This window comes from Panthera tigris, chromosome E1 (assembly GCF_018350195.1).
Source record: "Panthera tigris isolate Pti1 chromosome E1, P.tigris_Pti1_mat1.1, whole genome shotgun sequence".
NCBI classification, from domain to species: Eukaryota; Metazoa; Chordata; class Mammalia; order Carnivora; family Felidae; genus Panthera; species Panthera tigris.
The window spans coordinates 6,195,206-6,216,534 of NC_056673.1; the positions used below are offsets into that span (position 1 = coordinate 6,195,206).

General features: G+C 45.1%; 1 long non-coding RNA gene across 1 annotated transcript in view; it reads left to right on the forward strand.

The window, feature by feature from the left end:
* The window catches only part of LOC122233589, a 30,743-nt gene extending 10,041 nt beyond the window's left edge, over positions 1-20,702 (forward strand). The window contains exon 5 of the long non-coding RNA XR_006211221.1: positions 20,618-20,702. This is a non-coding gene — a long non-coding RNA (uncharacterized LOC122233589). The remainder of the gene's footprint in view (positions 1-20,617) is intronic.
* Positions 20,703-21,329: the final 627 nt, after the last annotated feature.

Sequence of the window (21,329 nt, forward strand, 5' to 3'; positions counted from 1 at the left end):
CATCACTCCTTTCCCACCTGTCACACGGACCTCCTGGCTGTTCACGAGCAGTCCTGGAGTGCTCTCCCCTTTGCTCCTGTGTCACCTGCCTGCCCTGGTGTGATCCCCATGCCTGCAGAGCCACCCACTCCCCGTCTTCCTCCCCGTCTACACCCTTGTCACCTTCACCCCACTTCTCTTTAAAAGACTGCAGCACCTTCCCCCCCACCCCCCCCCCCACCCCCGCATTGCCTCCCCGCTTCCCTAGCACTTACCAGCCAACATTCTGTGGCTCTATTTACTCATTTTGTTGAACGACTGCCTCCCCCTTCTAGAATGAAAAACAGGTCCGCGTGGTTGCCGAGGGGAGTTGGGGGGGATGGGTGAAGCAGTTGTAAAGGGGCTTAGAGCTACAGACTTCCGGTTGTGAAATGAAGAGGTTATGCAGGCGAATAGCGTAAGGAATAGGGGTCAGTTGGATCGTAATATGGTTGTTTGGTGATAGATGTTCGGGGCACTTATCCTGAGGAGCACTGCACAACATATGGGATTGTTGAATCATTATGCTGTACACCTGAAACTCATCTAACGCCGTGTCTTAATTATAGTTAAAAACACAGCTAGTGAACGCGAGGCAAGGCGTGCTAGGAGTAAAATGCTTTTGGCTTACTTATCCCTGTTTGATTTGGGGCAATTACAGGATCCCTCTTGGGAGCAAGCAATCACCTAGCCCCATTCCTGATATTACAGAGAAGGATGCAAGGGTGTCTCTGCTCTAAAAGGTTGACGTCACGTGCTCAGACCCTGCACACAAAGGAAGTGTTGCACTCAGATCCTGCAAGTTTGAAAGTCAGTATGAGGCAGGAGGCGGTACCTACGGGCTTGGATAGTCACGGGCCCAGAGACGGGGTCCGATGTCACAAGGCAGACAGCAGTCGGCATGCAGGAAGTGTGTGGGGGTGGGTGGAGGGCAGGCCAGACAGTAACAGAAGGGTTCTTGGGGGGGGTGTGATGGGAAACACATCTAAGAAGATAGGTTGAGGGCATGTTTGCAAAGACTTGTCCCTTTCACGGGTGAGGTACAAACAATTTTGAGCAGGAAAGGATCCAAATAAGTGCTTAGGAAGATTACTTTATGCAGGATGCCACAGAGGAAGTGGAGTCTGGGGCCGGGGGCCAGTTAGGAGGCTGTGAGAGATTTTTATTCCGAGGATGATAAGGACCTGGACCAAGATGGTGCCAGTAAGGCTAGAATTGGGAGAACAGATTTGAGAGATGTTGTGATGGGAAACACAGTAAGTCCTGGAACTAGACAGTTGCAGGAGAAGGAAAGGCAGAAGAGAAAATGCACTGAGGTATACAGACCAGTAACAGAAGGAAGAACGGGAGAGGCAGGGAAAAGCTAGTTGTGGAGGAGGGGAGAGGTTCATGGACTGTCTTGGTCAGGGTGGGCCACTTTAACAAAAACATCCTAGACGGGGGGGCTTAAACAACTCTATTTCTCATAGTTCTGGAGGCTGGAAGGTTCCAGATCAAGGTGCAGGTAGATCTGGTTCCTGGTGAGAGCCCACTTCCTGGCTTGTAGGCAGCTGCCTTCTTGCTGTGTTGGCACAAGGCAGAGAGAGATTGTGTCTCTTCCACTAATCCCACCATGAAGGCCCAAGCCTCATGGCCTGATCTAACCCTAGTTACCTCCCGAAGGCCTGTCTCCAACTGCCAGCACATTGGGGATTAGGATTTCAACATATGAATTTTGGGTGGAGGCAACCAGTCCATACTATGGACTGTTGGTATTTCATTGGACAGGAGACTCAGGGTTGAGGTCTCATTTTGGGTATTCCCAAGCAAAGCACCAGAGTTCAAGAGAACATTCTTTCCTACATGGGAAGATCTGTTGTTGTTTGAAGGCAAGAGGGAAGGAACCTGGATGGTCAGGAGAAGATCAAATATGATAGGTAAGGGACAAGATCAGTGAGGTTGTGCTCTATGGGGAGAGAGGTCTCCCATTCATGGAGCCTGGAGGAAATGTGGGCAGACTAGAGAGAGAAAACATTCGCAGGCAGACGAGGGAAAAGTAAAGGGGTTTATTGCTATGTAATACTTTCCAGTGAACAGGAGGCAAAGGTATCTGGCAGGAGTGGTTGATAAGACACAGACGTGGGATCGGGGATTACTACAGAGGGGAGATATGGGGCACAGAATGGTTTTCCACGACCAGCAAGTTTGAAATAGCCCCACCTCCCTGCCATGACTATGCCCTTACCCTGCTTTATTTACTTGGTTGCATTCATCACTGTGTGACATCATCTTCTTTATTTATTTGAATACTCGTCTATATCCTTCTCTTTAGAATGGAAATAAGGGGAATCTACTGTATGAATGATGGCAACAGTGAAATCATGGGTGGGAGCAAAGCCTGGGGGCCAGCACCTTGACCCCATGGGACCCTCAGTCCATTGATCTTACCATCTTTTTTCCATCCCTTGCTCCCCTCGTGGTCTTGCTTCCTTTATGTTCTCCTTCATATCCATGGTCGATCATTTAAATCATTTCTCCTGGGGAGACAGGATCAGTCACCCCAGCCAGGAGAGTAACTCCGTCCCTACCTGTTGATTCAGAGGCACGAGGATCTCAAAGTGACCAAGGGGTAGTCTTAACTTCCTGGTCAATGGAACCACTGTTGTATTTCCTGGTGGAAGCATTCCTTCCTTTGGAACTAAGACCTCTAGCTCAGGGGAACAGGAAATAAAACTTTTGCTAGCATATAAGTAGGGGTAAGTGTGAGTGCCCCCACGTCCATTTCCGCCTCTTGATTCCTGGACCCATGGATCTTGGCTACGAGAGAAACAGCACCCTGTATTAGACGTGGATTTGGGGCATATACAGACTCCTGAGAACCTTGCCTCAGCCCTGCAAAAGATTACCACCTAACTAGTGTCATAACTGAGTCTTCAAAAGGCGAATCCTCCATTATGTCAAGCCAGCAGCTTCAGGACAAAGAGTAGTTTGGAAAGATCAGTAAATTCCATGAGCATGAGCCCATCGTTGCACTTCATTTGCTGTGAAATGAGTTCCTTGATCAGAAGCAATGCTGTGCAGAATGGCGTGATGGTGGGTAAGGCCTCCTGTAAGTCCACAGACGGTGGGTTTGACAGAAGCATTGTGTGAAGGCACGTGTATATCCCATAGTTAAGTGTCTATTACAGTGAGCAAAATGCTTCCCCTTCCACGATGGAAGTGGTCCAGTGTAATCAACCTGCTGAATGAATCACCCCAGGGAAAGATGCCGTATCAGGGAGTCAGGTTTGGTCTCTGCTACTGGCAGATTGGGCACCCAGCAATGACGGTAGCCATGTTGGCCTTGGTGAATAGAAGTCCCTTTTGCTGAGCACATGCGTTACCTCCATTTCTGTCACTACGGCCACTTTGCTAATGAGTCCATTGGGCAATAAGGAAAGTAGCTGAAGAAAGAGAGTAACTGGTATCCATGGAACAGATCACGTTATCCACCCGGTTATCAAAATCCTTTTGCCAAAGCCGCTTCTTGGTGAGCAGTCACGTTAGATACAGTTTATGCATGCATGTATTTATTTACTTACTTATCTACTTATTTACCCATTTAGAAAAGTCTATCTACAGACCTCTTCCTCAGACATCCTTATCACCAAATTTCTAATCATGTTTCCTTCCAAGTCCCTAGCCATCCAGCCGAACCATTGGTCACAGCTTGTGATTCCGTATAGACTCCTACCTGTGGCCATTTCTCCTTCCAACAAAAATGAACAACCTGATACATTGCCTGGAGTTCTGACCACTGGGAGGACTTACCTTTGCCACCATTTTTCAGGGATGTCCCGGAAAGCGGTGCTCCAGATGTCTACTTTTGAATGGTGCCTGTATATCATGGAAAACTATCTGTAACCCATGCCAGAGTTTTCTATTTCTTAGTCAACTGATCATAGGGATCTGCCCTCCCCCACCTGCCAATAAGGCTATAGGTACTCTCTAGAGAAGGTCGTGTAGTGGGAATGGGGACCGTGGCCATTGGGCCACATCTTCATTTAGCTTATTCACACCGCTTCTATTTGATGATGGACTGTGCTGCCATGCACACGCAGCTTTATGGCTTGGGGATCAGACAACGCCCAGCTCATGATGGGCATTTCAGGTTGCATGGTAACTTAGTGGCCTGTGGTTAGCATTCGGTCTTTACCAAGGCCCAGCAGCAGGCCACAAGCTGTGTCTAAAGAGGATAATAGTTAGCCACGGAGGGTGGCAGGGCTTTTCTTCAAAATCCTAAGGGCCCATGCCATGATTCACCTCCAAGCAGCAACCCTATTTTTGCCATTGCTACTTGAAGCACCATTCAGCCTGCTGGATCATATGGCCCAGCAGGCATACCCACTTGCACAGACGCCTAGACCTGTCGCAGAGCCTTCTCTTATTCTGGGCCCCTCTCAAAAGTATCAGCTTTTTGGGTCATTTGGGAAACAGGATGGAGTAGATCCTCAAATGAAGAACATGTTGCCTTCAAAACCCAGAGCCCCAGGTAGGCACTGTGCTTCCTTTTTGGTTGTGGGAGAGGCCAGATGTAACAACTCATCCTTCACCTTAGAAAGGATAACTCAACGTGCCCTACACCGTTGGGCCTCTAGATGTTTCACCAAGGTAGCAACTTCCTGACTTTCTGTTGGATTTGTTTCCCACCCTCTGACACACGAATATCTTACAAGTAAGTTGAAAGTAGTTGCTAATTCTGCTCACTGGGTCAAATCAGCACATGAACATCAAGGTAATGAACCAATGTGTTCTCTCGTAGGAGGGAAAGGTGATTACCATCTCTGAAAACTACATCAGGACATAAGGCCAGAGAGTCGATATATCCCTGAACCTATCAGCGAAGGACAGTGAATGTATGCTGCTGAAAGGAAGCCACTTTGGGTGATTCTTAGTGACAGACGTGGGGAAAAAAAGCATTTGTGAGATCAGTGGCTGCATGCCAGGGACCAGGAGATATGTTGATTTGCTCCAGCAATGAAGCCACATTGCTAAGAGCAGGTGTGATTAGTCACCATGTGCTAAAGTTTACAGTAATCTGCTGCCATTTTCTAAGATCTGTCTCTTTTCTGTACAGACCAAATAAATCAGTCAGGGATGGGGTGGGGATTTCTGGCTTTACCTTCCAGAACTGGGTGAAACAACCCCAGGATGGGTTCAGAGAGGCACCGCACCCACCGTTAGCTGTACCTGAGTGAAAACTCCATTGATCACCTGACTTCATAAGCCTACTCTGACTGGTGAATTACAGTGACATTTTGCATCTCTTGGAATCAATGTCATTCAGAACCAGTGCCCAGTAATATCCCCAGAGCCTTATTTCCCTGCCCTCAGTGCACAGTCGCCCTGATAAAAGGCTGTAGGCACCTTTGGGCAGGGGGGAAGGCTAGGAGAAAGATTAACTCTATAAATTTTTGGCAGTGTGCCAGGGTCCTTCCTTCCTCAAAGGAATGTGACCTTCCCTTCATTCAAGGGGTTCTGGTTCTGTAAACTGGCTTAACCCCAGGAACTGATTAAGAAGCCATGATTCTTTGTTCTGATGATTCAAGTTAGACTTCTGTTCATTTGACCTAGAACGTGTCTGCTTATCCAGATCGAGTAAGAATTTAGTAGACTACCCATCTGTTTCTCTTCTAGGGACACCAGGATCCACTCGCCAGTACCATAGATCTCTGTAAATCAGACTATTCTGATTCCATATTTGACTCCACTGTCCACGATGTTGATTACACCCATCTTGTCTTTGGCAGTTCAGGGCCATCCTTTGGCCCCTGCCAATCCAAGATCCCATTATCCCTCTTGTAATTAAGGATCTCTGTGCAGGAACAGCAGATCCCACTGTCATTTCTCACTTGCAGAGAAGAACTATTCAAGGATTCTGGGGCTTTCCTCTGTTTTTTTTTAATAGTTACGGTGAAAGGGGTGTCCTCGGGGCCATCTTCAGGTAGGTGAGCAGGTCTTATGTGACAAATCTATTCTCATACTCCAGACCTTTTGGTCCCTTTCTCTGCAGTATAACAGAAGAGCTCTGACATCTCACCTTCATGTTTTAGCCAACCAGCCAACCCACCCACCCACCCACCAAACTGTGAAAACCATTTCCAACCCCTCGAGCCACAACCCTGAGTCCACAGTCTTTGCTTCTCGGGCCCCATATCAGTAAATTCAGCCTACTCCAACTTTATGTTCATTCTATTATTCCTGAGCTTTCCTAAACTTTCCTCTGCTGGCGTTTTGGTTACTGATTCAATCCTTTATTTGTATAGCCTTATTGATATGTACCATTTCTTCTTGTGTCAGTGTTCATTGCTTATATCTTTCTAAGAATTTGCCTGTTTCATTCAAATTATCTAATTTGTTCGCATATGGCTGTTCACGGTATTCACTTAGAATCTTTCTTATTTTGGTAATGTCATTAATGATCTTGCTCCTTTTATTTCTGACTTAAGTAAGTCAAGTCTTTTCTCCTTTCTGCTTAGTCAGTTTAGCTAACAATGTGTCAATTTTACTGAACTTTCTGAGGACCAAATTTTGGTTTCATTGATTTATTTCCTCGATTGCTTTTCTACGCTCTTCTATTTATTTCTGTTCTAACACTTACTGTGTCCTTCTTTCTGCTTGCTTCAGGTTTAGTTTGATCTTCCTTTTCTGTTTCTTTCTCTTTGTTTAAAAATTTTTTAATGTTTATTTTTCAGAGAGAGGAAGAGAGAGAGAGAGAGAGAGGGCATGTGAGTAGGGAAGAGGCAGAGAAAGAGAGAGATACAGAATCCGAAGCAGGCTCCAGGCTCTGAGCTGTCAGCACAGAGCCCGATGCGGGGCTTGGATCCACAAACCGTGAGATCATGACCTGAGCCAAAGTCAGATGCTCAACCCACTGAGCCACTCAGATGCCCCATAGACATCTCTTTTCAAATTTCTATTCCTAGGTTGTAGGGAATGATTTAATGAGGTAACTCATCTGTTCTACTGCAATGCCATGCAATTTAACTTCATCCTCATAGTAAGTTTGTAATTTTATTTATTTATTTATTTATTTATTTATTTATTTGTTAATGGTATTTTTAAAATTTATTTGAGAGAACGAGTGTGAGTGGGGCAACGGGGGGTGGGTGGGCGGAGACACAGAATATGAAGCAGGCTCCAGGCTCCGAGCTGACAGCACAGAACCCAATGCAGGGCTCGAACTCACAAACCACGAGATCATGACCTGAGCCGAAGTCGGACGTTTAACCGACTGAGCCACCCAGGCGCCCCCCACATCTTAAAGTATTTTCTAATTTTCCTTATGATGTTTTCTTTGACCCGTTAGTTATTTAAGAGTGTGTTATTTTCCAAGTGTTTCTGAATTTTTGGAGTTTCCTTCTGTTGTTACTCATTTCTAATTTCATCCCATTATAGTCAGAGAATATGCTTTATGTGCTTTCAGTTTTTTTAAGTTTAATGAAGCTTCTTTTATGGCATACCAGATGGTCTGTCCTGGAGAATGTTCCACGTGCATTCAAGAATATAATCTGCTTGCTGAATACCTCTCTATAGATGTCTGTTAGGTTCATTTAGTTTATAATGTTGTTTAAATCTTCTGTTTCCTTATAGATCTTCTACTCCTTTTTTCTTCCCTTTGTCAAAAGAAGGATATCAAAGTATCCAACAGTTACTGCTGAATTGTCTGTTTTTCCTTTTCATTTTGTCATTTTTTGCTTCATTTATTCTGAGACTTTGTGAAGTGCATTATATGTTTATAATGGTGACCTCTTCCTCTTGCTTGACCTTTTTATTATTATAATATGTCCCATTTTTTTCCTAGTAACATTCATTGTCGTTTTAAAGTCGATTTTGTCTGTTTGTGATGCTGTTGTTTAGCTTCCTTGCTGGTTTGTTTAGTGATGTGATCAGACTAGTTTAGCGCAGTCTGTTTCCCCATCGAGTGTGAAACCTTTGGCGTTGTTCCTCAGCACGCTGTTAGATATTTTCACCCCAGAGATGACAGTGGTTTTAGCCCTGTTCTCTGCCTTTCTCTACTATCTCTGAAGCTCCTGACTGGTGTGTCTCTGTTGAGGGGTAACACACAGCTGTTATACCACTAATTGCTAGCTGATTGTGTCGTTGTTCTCAACCATGCTTTTGGACATATGTCGCTCTGCCGTTTGATCCAATCAAAGTCAAGTTCTTTGCAGAGGTGAGTTTCTGAGGCCAGCCTTTGAGGCTTGTTTCAGTCCCATGATAGCTCTTACTTAGCCCTCTGCCTTTCTTCCCTGGTTCTCTTTACTAAACTTCTAGCTGACCCACCATTTGCATATTATTATCCTGGACCTACTAGTCTTCTCTGATTAATTGCTTTCCAACAAAATCTTTGCTATTTTTGAAAATGCCTTTTGGCTTGAACTTCCCCACCCTTCCTCGCAGATAAAGTCAGTCTTTTGGGGGAGATATATGGAGCTTGCCTCCCCCACTGGGCAGAGCCTCTGCACTACTTGTCTGGGGTTGGGGCTGCAGACAAGGGTCTACTTCCCTTGGGGTGGTGTCCCTGCTCCATGAGCACAGATCTGGGTAGGGGTGGTAATCTCTGGTTTTCTTGGTTTGCCTCTCCAACTACTGAGCCTCCAGCCTGCAGTGAGCCAGGGTGAGGGTGATGTGGGCCAAGTATTCTTGGCCTGCTATGTCCGGGGTAGAGTTTCCACCCTATGAGTATGGGCTGCATGGAGTAAGTTTCTTCCTCCTGCAATGGAGCTTCTGAGACAAGGAGCTATGGGGAGGGATGGGAATTGCTTCCACCTGTTCCTCCCATGGGGAATCTGAACCCTCAGAATGACAGCTGGGGAGGCGGGAGCCCTGTCTTCTTGGCCACATCTGCCCAGAGTGGAACTTCTTTCACACTGAGCTGGAGGGGTTGGCCATGTAAGGAGTGGGTTGTGGCTCAAATACACAGGCTCTCACTGACTTACTGACATTGAGATTTTCTCGAATTAGTGTTTCTCCATTTGCCCAGTGCCTTTAGGACAATTTTCAGAGACTTCAGGTGGTTGTTTTTATAATTTTTGCCAGTTATGGTTATTTCACTGGGGAGAGTGCTCTGGTTTGAATGCGTTCCTCCCCTCGCCCAAGTCCATATGTTGAATCCTAACTTCCAAAGGTGCTGGGATTAGGAAATGGGGCCTTTGGAGGTGATTAGGTGGAGCCCTCATGGTTAGGATTGGTGCCTCCAGAACCGTGAGCAATAAACTTTTGTTCAAAAACTACCCAGTCAGTAGTCTCTTGTTAGAGCAGCCCGAACAGACTAAGACAGAGAGGTTATGTATGTGGAGCTTCTCAAATTGCCATTCCAGAAGTGTTTTTTCTTCTTCTTCTTTTTTTTTTTTAACGTTTATTTGTTTTTGAGAGAGAGAGAGAGAGAGGGAGAGAGAGCAAGCGAGCACGGGGGAGAGGCAGAGAGAAGAAGACAGAGGATCCCAAGTGGCTCCCTGCTGACAGCTCAGTGCCTGATGTGGGATTCAAACACATGAGCCATGAGATCATGACCTGAGCCGAAATCAGACACTTAACTGACTGAGCCACCCAGGCGCCCCCAGAAGCGTTTCTTGAATGTTGTTGTGTTGATGTGTTGATCTTGTGTCTGGGAATCCTGCTGAACCATCACATTCATTCATTCATTCATTTACTCATCCGTTCAATAAACATTTATTAGTTTAATTACTTTGACCTTTCTACGTAAACGAGCATAGCCTCTTCAAAAATAGCAACTCCTTCTACTTTTTTCAATCTTCTGCTTCTTTTTTATCTTACTGAGTTAGACAAAATCTTTCAAACCATGGCAACAGTAGTTTTTTCTCTACCTTCTAAAGAGTCTCCATTATGTATTTTGTTTGCTATAGGTTTTTGAGAGGTAAACTACCAATTTGAGAGTCTCTCGATATCCCTGTTTTCTGAAAGCTTTTAATGAGAATGTGTGACACATATGAACTGCTTTTCCATTATCTGTTAAGATAATCATCTGAGGGGCGCCTTGGTGGCTTAATCAGTTGGGCGTCTGACTTTGGCTTGGGTCATGATCTCACAGCTTGTGGGTTTGAGCCCCATGTCAGGCTCTGTGCTGACAGCTCAGAGCCTGGAGCCTGCTTCGGATTCTGTGTCTTCCTCTCTCTCTCTGCCCCTCCCCCCCCCACTCTCTCTCTCTAAAAAAATAAATAAACATTAAAAAAATTAAAAAAAAAAAGATAATCATCTGAGTTTCCTGTGTTAATTTTTGTGAATTAGATTGATAGATGTAATGCTGAATCATCCTTCAATAACTGGGATAAATTGATTATGATGAATTATTTTAAAATACATGTTGGGAAGCACCTGGGTGGTTCAGTTGGTGAAGCATCTGACTCTTGGTTTCAGCTCAGGTCCTGATCTCACAGTTTGTGAGTTTGAGCCCCATGTCAGCCCCAAGTGGAGCCTGCTTGGGATTTTCTCTCTCTCTCTTTCTCTCTCTCTCTCTTGAGCATTATTGGTCTAAATAAATTTTCCAGTCTTTCATATTAAAATGTATGCATTTTGTGCTTTTTAAACAATTCATCAATTGCTTTTGAGCTTTGAAATTTGTTAGTGTCTGTTCATAATATTATTTTAAAGTTATTAGAACATCTTCTATGTCTTAGTTATTTCTCTTTTTTTTTCTTTTGTGTTTATTTGCACTTTCTCTTCTATTTTCCCCTTAAACACTCTTTCTAAAATTCTCTTATTAGCCTTTCTGTGAACCAACTTTTGTTAACCATTGATAATTTTTTGGTCCTTCTTTGTTGACCCTTGTCTCTATGATTTCTCTTCTTATTTCTGTAAGTTTTTCCTCCATGATCCATCATCAACACCAATGAGTCCATTAGAGTCTTTCGTCGTGTGTGGACAGCTTTTAAGATATGCTCCCTGTGGAAGAGAACCATAGATGTTCTAGAACATTGACTTGTAAGAATACTTAGAGATCACATATTTCACTGAAGGCAAATATTCGATGGGCTTCTTTTGAATGCGTTTTTTTTTTTTTAAACCACATTCACCTTTCCTGAATTAAGGCTGGATACATCCTCAGAACTCTAGCAGGGTTCTGTGGGCAGCCTTTACCAGTGGAATATGAGCATAATTAGAGATAGTCCTACAGGTGAGGACTTCTGACCATCATGATTTCTCTTCGTACTCAAAGTGAGCTTCATGCATCAACAGCATTGAAATTACCCGTGACTATGTTGGAAAAGCAGAATCTTGGACCCCACTACAGGATTCTGATGCCAAATCAGAATTTGTGTTTTGTCAACGACCTCAGAGGAATAATTTGCACATTCAAGTTTGAGGAGCAGTGGACCTTATACCTTCATTCTGCAGGTGAGAAAATGAAGGTCTTAGAGGTAAAGTAATGTATCCCAGTCTGTGCCCAAGAAATGTTTTTAATGTTTATTTTTGAGAGAGAGAGAGAGAGCGAGCATGTGTGCACACAAGTAAGGGAGGGGCAGAGAGAGAGGGAGACACAGAATCCAAAGCAGGCTCCAGGCTCTGAACTGTCAGCACAGAGCCCAATGCAGAGCTCAAACTCGCAAACCGTGAGATCATGACCTGAGCCGAAGTCAGATTCTTAACTGACTCAGCCACCCAGGCACCCCAAAGAAAGGGGTTTTTATAGGAAAATGGGGAGAGAGAGAGTATGAGAGACAGAAAGCCAGTTAGGAAAAGTGGACAAGGAGAAACAGAGGGGAACCAATCTTCATTCATACATAGTCCATCTAAGGCCAACCTCTGGGCATGCTGAGTGGCTGGGAGACATTTTATTTGCAACAGCACAAAAGTTGTCCCAGTGTTCTTGGTATCAGACTTGAATCACTGTCAGAAAGCACACCCAGATTTCAACAAACCTCAAGTGCTTCTTCTGGCAGTGACTGGAGCAGTAAAAAAAAAAAAAAAAAAAAAAAAAAAAAATCCAGAAAATGGAAACCTCTGTTATGTGGCTCTCCAGGTGCCCAGATGTCCCCGCCATGGGACCAGCTGTCCTCATGTAGCTTTTCCGCCGGACCTCCCACTATCTACAGGCTCTGGCCCTCACCTTGTAGAGCCTGCGGACTCAAAGACACACTCATAAATCTGCAGTGACCCTACCTTGTCTGCGCACAGAGCTCCTTTCCAGGAACATCAGGGATTATTTATTGTAGCCCATAGAATTCTCTGTAAGGTTTCACCCCTAGATGCGGGAGATGCATGTTCTATTTCTGTTTGACATCCCATGTCAGGAGCGAGCCGTGGAAGAGGCGTAAGTAATTCAGCATTATATACAGAGGGTGAAGTTATGTGGTTATATATCAACAGCAGGCACTGGAAGTCCTTGGAGATCAGGAGAGTATAATTTTAGAATGAACGTAATGAAAATGTTACAGGGAGATCCGCTTTTCCCCTCTCCCTCTAGGATGTGCTAAGAAAGAATTGGTAGAATTCTCCACGTGGGGATGGGGGCCTTAGGCTGAAGGTACCCCCTTGAGGAGGACCCAGAGTGGGGAGAGAAGAGCTCATCTCACAGCCGTGACCTCTCTGCCCTTCTGAGGCCCCAGATTTCCAGCTGCTTCTCACACATCCTCCCAAGAATGTCTTGCCTCAGTAGCCCCTCAAATTCACCACGTCTGAAAACGAGCTCCTCATTTTCCTTCCCCATTCCCCCTCCTCCGCTATTTCATATCTAGGTTACTGGCGCCAGAGATCAGGTTCTGGGAAGTGGCTATCCTTGCCTTCCATTCCTCACTCCTCCCATCCAGAGGGAGCTTGGTTCCTGTCAGTTGTGTCCCCTGAGAAGTTCTCAAATCCATACTTGCACTCTGACCACAATGGTCCTAATTCAGGCCTTCATCTTTCATTTGGGCTATTGTAATGAGCCCCAAAGTGCCTCTAATCTCGTCCATACTGTCCCCAGATACATCTTCTAGAAAGTACCTCTGCCTTATCGGAGAACTCCCCTCTCTCTTTCAGGATAAAGGCCATGCTTCAGAGCGCGGAAAACAGTCTCCCCTGTGCCCCACCTACCCATTTCACTTCCTTTGCTTTGGCCACCCCAGCCCGCCTGCTGTTTTTCAAACTCTCACATTTGAGTACCTCTGGGCCTCCGATTCCCAAGGTCTAGAATGCCCTTCCTTTCCCTATATATTAAAAAAAAACCCGACTACTTTAACAATTCTCTTCTTTCCCCCTCAGCTCCCTGGGGATATGGGCTCCTCTGCACTTAGGTGAAATCCTGGGTGGCCAACAGAGCCAGCCAGCTCATTCTTAAGAATTAAAAAGTCCTCTGGTCGTTTTTAGCTTCAAAAGCATTTTTATTTTAGTGATTAGTTTATCTAACCCAATGCAATGTTGGAGGAAAAAAGGACCTCCGGATTTGTTCAAGGTTAAAGTGTCTGTCCCCTCTCCCATCCCAGCCATGCCGATGATGGAAAAGGTGTGTGTGTGTGTGTGTGTGTGTGTGTGTGTGTGTGTGTGTCTGCATTGGGTAGGGACTGAGAGGAAAACTCTTTTCTTCCTCCTGTCCTGCCCCAGAATACTGGCTGCAGTTTCTGACCCTCCAGGTCTGAATGGGGGAGGGAGGGAAGATGGCAGCCAGAAAGGTCTGGTGTGACTGGTGGTGTGTAATCGCATGTTGATACTTCTGACCGTAGCAAGTTAGTAGATGAGCAAAGCTGACTCATTGTCTTGGAGCTCATTTGTGGGTTCCTTGGGGTCTGTACGGGGAATATTCAACTATGCTGCTTGTAGCATATGTGATATGTTCCCTTCCAGTAGCCACTTACGTTTCCTCCCTCTGCTCTTAGGAATTCAGGCTTAACCATCCATCTCTGGTCAAGGTCTTCTTGCCTTTGTAGGCAGGTCTCTTGGACGGTATTTAGGTGCTCCTATGAAAGTCCTGTCTCTCCTATGGCCCATGTCTGATCTGTATGACACAACCATGCATCTCTGCCCCTGACATGGGTGGAAATGTCTGCCTCTTTGGAGTTGAGTAACAGCTGCCTTATAGAAGACTTAGGTTAGCCACAGTCCCTACTCCTCCCTCGTAATGCTCTTCAACCTGCATTAGTCATGTATGCTACCTCTCTGTCTCAGTAGAGGTGTTCTTTGGGGATCTTGCTCTGAACCAGTCATTTCCAAACTGTTTTTAGCAACAAGTTTTTGTTCTTAAAAAGAAGCAATGAAATCTTGTACAAACTTGAATATATAAAACACTGAAAAGCAGAGTTGCTTTGGTTGAGGGCCAGAAAGAGTAGTCGGGAGCCCCTTATCCGCTCATGTCCACTGAGGGGAGCCATGAAGCTCTGCAGGATGTAGTTTGAAAAGCCCTATCCCAGACGGTGAGAGTCTGTCGAAACTCTGACCCCCCCACCACCTGCTGGCTCTGGCCTGACAGTCCGCAACCACATGTACAGCCAGCTAGACCTTCGGGTCTGCCCATGTCCCTTCCCGTACCCTCCGCCCTGTCCAACACACAGTGCTCTCTTTCCTCTGCCGGGTGGATAAATTACCCCGTGTTCCTGGTCTGTGTGGCCTTGTAGCTGATGTGGTCGGCGAAGGACCTGCAGGGAGATGTTTTCGCAGAATGCTCCACTGCTGTTTGTGTTTCCTCTAGCATTTTACAGAACTATTGGATTTCATTGCAACGTCAGTCCTGCCTTATGAATTCAAACAAGTGAGGCAAATATGAATTAAATAGTCATAGGAAGTGGAAACAGTTCAGGAGGAGGGCCCTTGGTCTGTGTATACAATAGTCCCCATCTTCTTGTTCCCTAAATATTTGTAATTCTGGAGGCCAGAGGGGGAGCACGTGAATGAAGAATGCAAGCTTGTCTTTAAGATGTTTTGAGACCAGGCCAACGTGAGGCCCTGCCTTTGGTTTGGGCTCAGGCAGTGAGTATTTGTTCTGTACTTTAGTTCTGCCTCTGTCTTCCCGAGGTCCTATCTTGGGAATAAAGATGGCTCTTCTGTTTGGTCTGACATCAGATGTGCACCTGCTTAGAGGGCTGGAGGCTAGCTCAATGGTCCTTCTTATCCTGATCTTCCCCCCAGTTTGGCTTAGAGGCGGTGGGAATGCCAAATTGTTTTCCACTTTGGAAAACAGGTTAACGGTGTCTCATGAACATTCACCTACCCGATGAACAGGCATTCACCCAGGTGAAAAGAGTACATCTATTCAAGAACCTGTACTCAAATGTTTACAGTAGCTGCATTCATAATAGCCAAAAAATTTTACAAATACTCCAAGTGTTCACATGTGAACGGATTAATAAATTGTGTTATATCCACACCATGGAGTACCAGTCAGCAGTAAAAACGAACAAACGTGAGGAATATGCAAGAACGTGGATGAATCTCAAAACCATTATGGCTAAGCAAAGAAGCCAGACAAAGGAGACTAAACTAACTGTTGTGTGATTCTACTTTACACGCGTTTGTAAAAAGAGGCAAAACCGTAGTGACAGAGCAAGCAGATGATTGGTTGTCAAGGATACGGGAGGGGGTGGGAGGAGAGGGTCGGCTGCAAAGGGGCATGATGGATTATTTTAGGATGAAGTTTTGTAATTTCAGCTTTTACACTTAGGTCTGTGGTGCATTGTGAGTTAAATTTTGTGTATGGTGTGAGGAAAGGATTAATGTCGGTTTTTGTTTTTTGTTTTCAGCATATGTATGTATCCAGTTTTTCCAGCACCATTTGTTGAAAAAATTCTTACTTCCCCATCAAATTCCTTTTGCACCTTTATCAAAAATCAATCGGCCATATAAATATGTTGGTGAGTTGTCATTATTTTTTGTTTTTTAATTTTTTTAATGTTTATTTATTTTTGAGAGAGAGAGACAGAGCATGAGCAGGGGAGGGGCAAAGAGAGAGGGAGAGACACAGAATCTGAAGCAGGCTGCAGGCTCTGAGCTGTCAGCGCAAAGCCTGACACTGGGCTCCAACCCATGAACTGTGAGTTCATGACCTGAGCGGAAGTCAGACGCTTATCCGACTGAGCCACTTGGGTGCCCTAGTTGTAATTATTTTTAAAATCACAGATTTTAAGTTTGTAATTTTATTTATTTATTTATTTGTTTATTCATTTATTTATGGTATTTTTAAAATTTATTTGAGATAGAGAGCGAGAGTGAGTGGGACAAGGGCAGAGAGAGAGAGAGAAAGAAGGAGACACAGAATATGAAGCAGGCTCCAGGCTCTGAACTGTCAGCACGGAGCCCGATGTGGGGCTCAAACTCACAAACCGTGAGATCATGACCTGAGCCGAAGTCTGATGCTTAACCGACTGAGCCACCCAGGCACCCCTTAAGTTTGTAATTTTAAAAATCTGAGTTTTCTCTCTAGTTGTAGACTCTGCCCTTTACATCACAGATTCCAACTAGTGATAACAGTGATTCTAGCATTTATTGAGCAATTAGCCATTGGAGCTGGCACCATGCTGAAAGTTTTACGTATAGCAACTAATTTAATCCTCACAGCTATCCCGTGAAGTATATTTTATTGTCTCCCTTTTACAGAGGAGGAAACTGAAACTCTTTAACATTAAAGAAGTTGCCCAAGTCCCGGAGCTAAAGTAGCAGAGCAGGGATTTGACCTCTAGGTGGTCAGGCTCTCATACAGTGCTTAAATTCTGTACTATAAGCCCTCTCTATCTCTTACCAGCTTCTGGCATATACCACGTGCTCAACAAATATTCGTCGAATTAACATAATTATAACACTGCGTTTGGATTGTTTACCTGTTTATCATTCCCACCTGATGGTATGCTTTTTTTTTTTAAGGGAAGGAAATGTGACATTTATTAATTCTAAAACATTCAGCGACACTTACTATTATGCTAAACAGTGTGCCAAATGGGAAGAAGATGATTATTAACAAATGGGCAGTGAGGAAGGAATGAACCAGTACATTGGTTTTAACTGATAGATTTTGTTCCCCAAAGGGCTGACTTAACATGCAAAAACTATCCATGTGATTTAGATCCTGAGTGGGAATCCCACCGCTTGATGCATCTTTAGCCTCCTGACCTTTCGTCTGATCACCCATAGGGGTGATCACCCGATGGGGCCAATAAAACCTGCCCTGTGTACCCGTTAGGCTTGCTGTGAAATCACAGTAACGCCACCATCAAAAGAACATCTGACCTGGAAAATGTTCAACCGATTCTGCGCCGGCCACCAGGACTGTGATGGCCCTTCGACACACCCCATTTTGTGGCCTGAATATAATTCCTTCCCACAAGTTGAAGTACTAGATGGAGATATGTGTTTGCATAGGTGTGCATGGCACTGCCATGGACAGTGCTGGGCAGAGAAAAGTCTCCAGAGGAGACTGGTTGAGAGAACTCTGGACAGAGGCTTTAAAGTCCTTTGGTTTAGGGAATGAGCATTAACTCTGTCAATACAGTAGGCTGTTGACTTATCTCTAGATTAGAAAAATGTAAAAAAAAAAAAAAATCCATTGAAAGCCAAGAACCCTCAGTGGGGAAAGGATAGTCTCTTCGACTTCCCAAATGGTGTTGGGAAAACTGGACAGCAGCATGCATCAGAGTGAAATTAGGCTTGCATCGTACATCACTCAGAAAAGTTAACTCAAAATGGATTAAAGACTTAAACATAAGACCTGATACCATAAAAACTCCTAGAAGAAAACAACTCCTTGACATTGATCTTGGCAGTAATTGCCAAGTTTTGGATGTGGTGTCAAAAAACATAGGCAACAACTAAAAAGCTTCTGCAATAGCAAAAGAAAACAATGGACAGGATGAAAAGGCAATCTACAGAACGGTAGAAAATATTTGCAAACCACATATTGGGGAAGGGGTTAAAATCCAAAACATATAAAGAACTCATTTAACTCAACAAGAAGAAAGTGGGGGCACCTGGGTGGCTCAGTCAGTTAAGTGTCCAACTCTTGGTTCCGGCTCAGGTTGTGATCTTGAGGTTTCATGAGTTCAAGCCCCATATTAGGCTCAGTACTGGCAGCACAGAGCCTGCTTGGGTTCTCTCTCTCCCCCTCTTTCTTCCCTTCCCCTACTCCCGCTGTCTCTGTCTCTGTTTGTCTCAAAATAAAAAAAATAAACTTAAAAAAATAAAAAAGAAGAAAGCAAATAATTAAAAATGGCAGAGGAACTGAATGGACATTTTCCCAAAGAACACAGCCAAAGGACCAACATGTACGTGGACATATGCTCAATATCACTCATCATCAGGGAGATGCAAATCCAAACCACTGTGAGATATCACCTCATACCTGACAGAATGGCTAGGATCAAAGAGACAAAAATTTTGGTGAGGATGTGGAGAAAAGGGAACGCTGTGTACTGTTGGGAGGAATGTAAATTGGTGTAGCCCCTATGGAAAACAGTATGGGGATGGCTCAAAAAATTAAAACCATACCTACTATATGACCCAGAAATCCCACTTTTATTTCCAAAGGAAATAAAAATAGGATTGTGGGAAGGTATGTGCACTCCCATGTTTATTGCGGCATTATTTACAATAGCCCATACATGGAAGCCGCCTGTGTGTGTCCGTGGATGAATGGATAAAGGAGAGGGAATGGAATGGAATGGAATGGAATGGAATGGAATGGAATGGAATGGAATGGAATGGAATGGAATGGAATAGAACAGAACAGAATAGAATAGTATTCAGCCAGAGAAAGGAGATCCTGCCATTTGTAGCAACAGGGGTGACCTTGAAGGTGTCCTACCAAGTGAGATAAATCACACCAAGGCGGGCAAATGCAAATGTGGAATATAAAAAAAGCTGAGCTCCTTGAAACAGAGAGCAGAATATGGCTAGCAGGTGGGCGGCGGTGGGGGGGTTTGGGAGGTGTTGTCAGAGGTACAAACTTGCAGGTAGAAGATGGGTAAATTCTGGGAATCTAATGCCCAGCATGGTGATTATAGTCACCATCAGTATTGTGTCATATACCTCAAAAAGTTGCCAAGAGACTACATTGGACATTCTCACCACATAAACATTAAAAAAAAAATTAAAAAAAAAACGGGGGGCGCCTGGGTGGCTCAGCCGATTAAGTGTCCGACTTCGGCTCAGGTCGTGATCTCACAGTTTGTGGGTTCGAGCCCCGTGTCAGATTCTGTGCTGACAGCTCAGAGCCTGGAGCCTGTTTCAGACCCTGTGTCTCCCGCTTCTCTCTCTCTCTCTCTCTCTCTCTCTCTCTCTCTCTGCCCCTCCCTCGCTCATGCTCTGTCTCTTTCGCCCTCTCAAAAATAAATAAACATTAAAAAAGATTTCTTTTAAATGTTCTCACCACAAAAAAAGAAGTGATAGTTACGTGTTGTGATACAGGTGTTAGCGTTCACTCTGGAGGTCATCGCGTTGCACCACATACATAAATGTATCAAATCAATCCATCGTACCCCTTAATCTTCCACAATGCTAGATGCCAATTATATCACAAGTAGAAATACCCATGTTAATACAGTTCAATTCCCTTGATGCATATTGAGCACTCGCGATGTGCCTGCAGGGACCGTAAAGATGGACAAGCCCCCAACCCTATCTCCATGGAACAGGCGTGCCCCCCGCTTAGCAGAGGCACAAAGCAACAGACTTCTAAAAACGTGTAACCCATTGAAGTTTGTCCTCTGTGTCTCCATGGGCTCCCTTGGCTTTGGTATCATCTTGATCTTGATTGAAGCCTCATACTCTTCCTTGGTTTCCACAAGAAAACTATGTGCTGCCTACGAGCCTGTTTGGTGCTTTACTGAGGGTTTGTGAGGTCCTGCTGGAGGGTTTATGTTCCTCAGCTCTTAGAATTTCCCTTAAGCCTTCCTGTTTGACAGGTTCCTCCCTAATCTCTCTGTTAGGAGGCCCGCCCACCCTCTCCTTTCTTTTCCTCTTGGAGCGATGCCTTTCCTTTCACAGAAACCCCTCGCTCACTCCCACAGTCCAGGGAGGCTCCATTCAGTCCATCGATCCCAAGTGCCTTCTTTACCAACAAGGAACTCAGAAAGAAGCACTTTTCAAAATGCTGCACATGTATAGGATTTGTGGGTTAGTTTCTTAGTGGGGTAAAATGCACAGAACATGAACTTCACCCCCGTAACCAAAGGGTACAATGCTGTGGCTTTTAGCGTCTTCATAGTGTCATGAAACCACCACCATGGCATAATTGCGAACATTTTCGTCACCTCTCCCCGCCCCCCAAAAGACACCCTGTACACATTAAGCAGTAATTCCCCGTTTCCCTTCCCCACGTTCTCCTCTGCAACTTGCTCTTCTCATTTAACAAGACATCAGGAAAGTCCTTCCAGGTCTAAGGACCCATTCTTTTTTTTTTTTAATTTTTTTAATGTTTATTCATTTTTGAGAGACAGAGACAGCGTGCGAGCAGGGGAGGGGCAGAGAGAGGGAGACACAGAATCCCAAGCAGGCTCCAGGCTCCCAGCTGTCAGCACGGACCCCGATGTGGGGCTCGAGCTCACCAACCGTGAGATCGTGACCTGAGCCAAGGTTGGACGTTCAGCCCGCTGAGCCACCCAGGTGCCCCTACACACTTTTAGGACTTTGTGTGCAAAATCTTCTCTTTCACCTGTCTTTGCAGGCCTTGTCTGGGGATCTGAGTGGGCACGGAGGACTGGCGAGTTCTGCCTGGGAGAATTCGAGAAGACTCCTCGGAGAATGTCGTGGTGAGCTGGGCTTTCAGGGCAGAGATGGGCGGAAGCATCCAGGCAGAAGTGACCTGTGTGAGGGAAGCCAGGCGGGGTGGGGGGCAGAACGTGTTGGGGGTCAGCCCAGCAGGGGACCCATGCGGGCGGTGGGGAAGCTGCGTTGTGCAGGGCACACAGACAAGGCTATTTTAGAAAGGGCTCTCATCCGTGAGGATGTCTTCCTTATATCTTTTTCAGACGTGGCAAAGGAAATGGTGTATCAGGGGGAGCAGAGACCCTCCTCAGCACTGCCCGAGTCTAGTGTTTTGTGGGACAGACTTCCAACCCGGCTGCCCCGCTCTCTGGTCTTGCCCTTTCTTCAGGAAACGACAACTCACGTCTGCTTCCCTCGCTCCTATTGAAGCGTGGACCGTGGCCTTTACGGGGTTAATAAGGGACATCGCTTTTCAACTCTATTAGAGATTACTTTACAAAGTCATAAAAATGCACAGTTCCACCAACATTATATTACAGTTGCTAAAAATATCCCACGGCCATTGGTTAGCTCAGAGCAGTAGATGTCCCACAGACTAATTTAACCATTGGCAGGAGGCCATGCAGTCTCCAGACAGGATCAGAATCAAACTGGGGGCTGCTAAATATAGA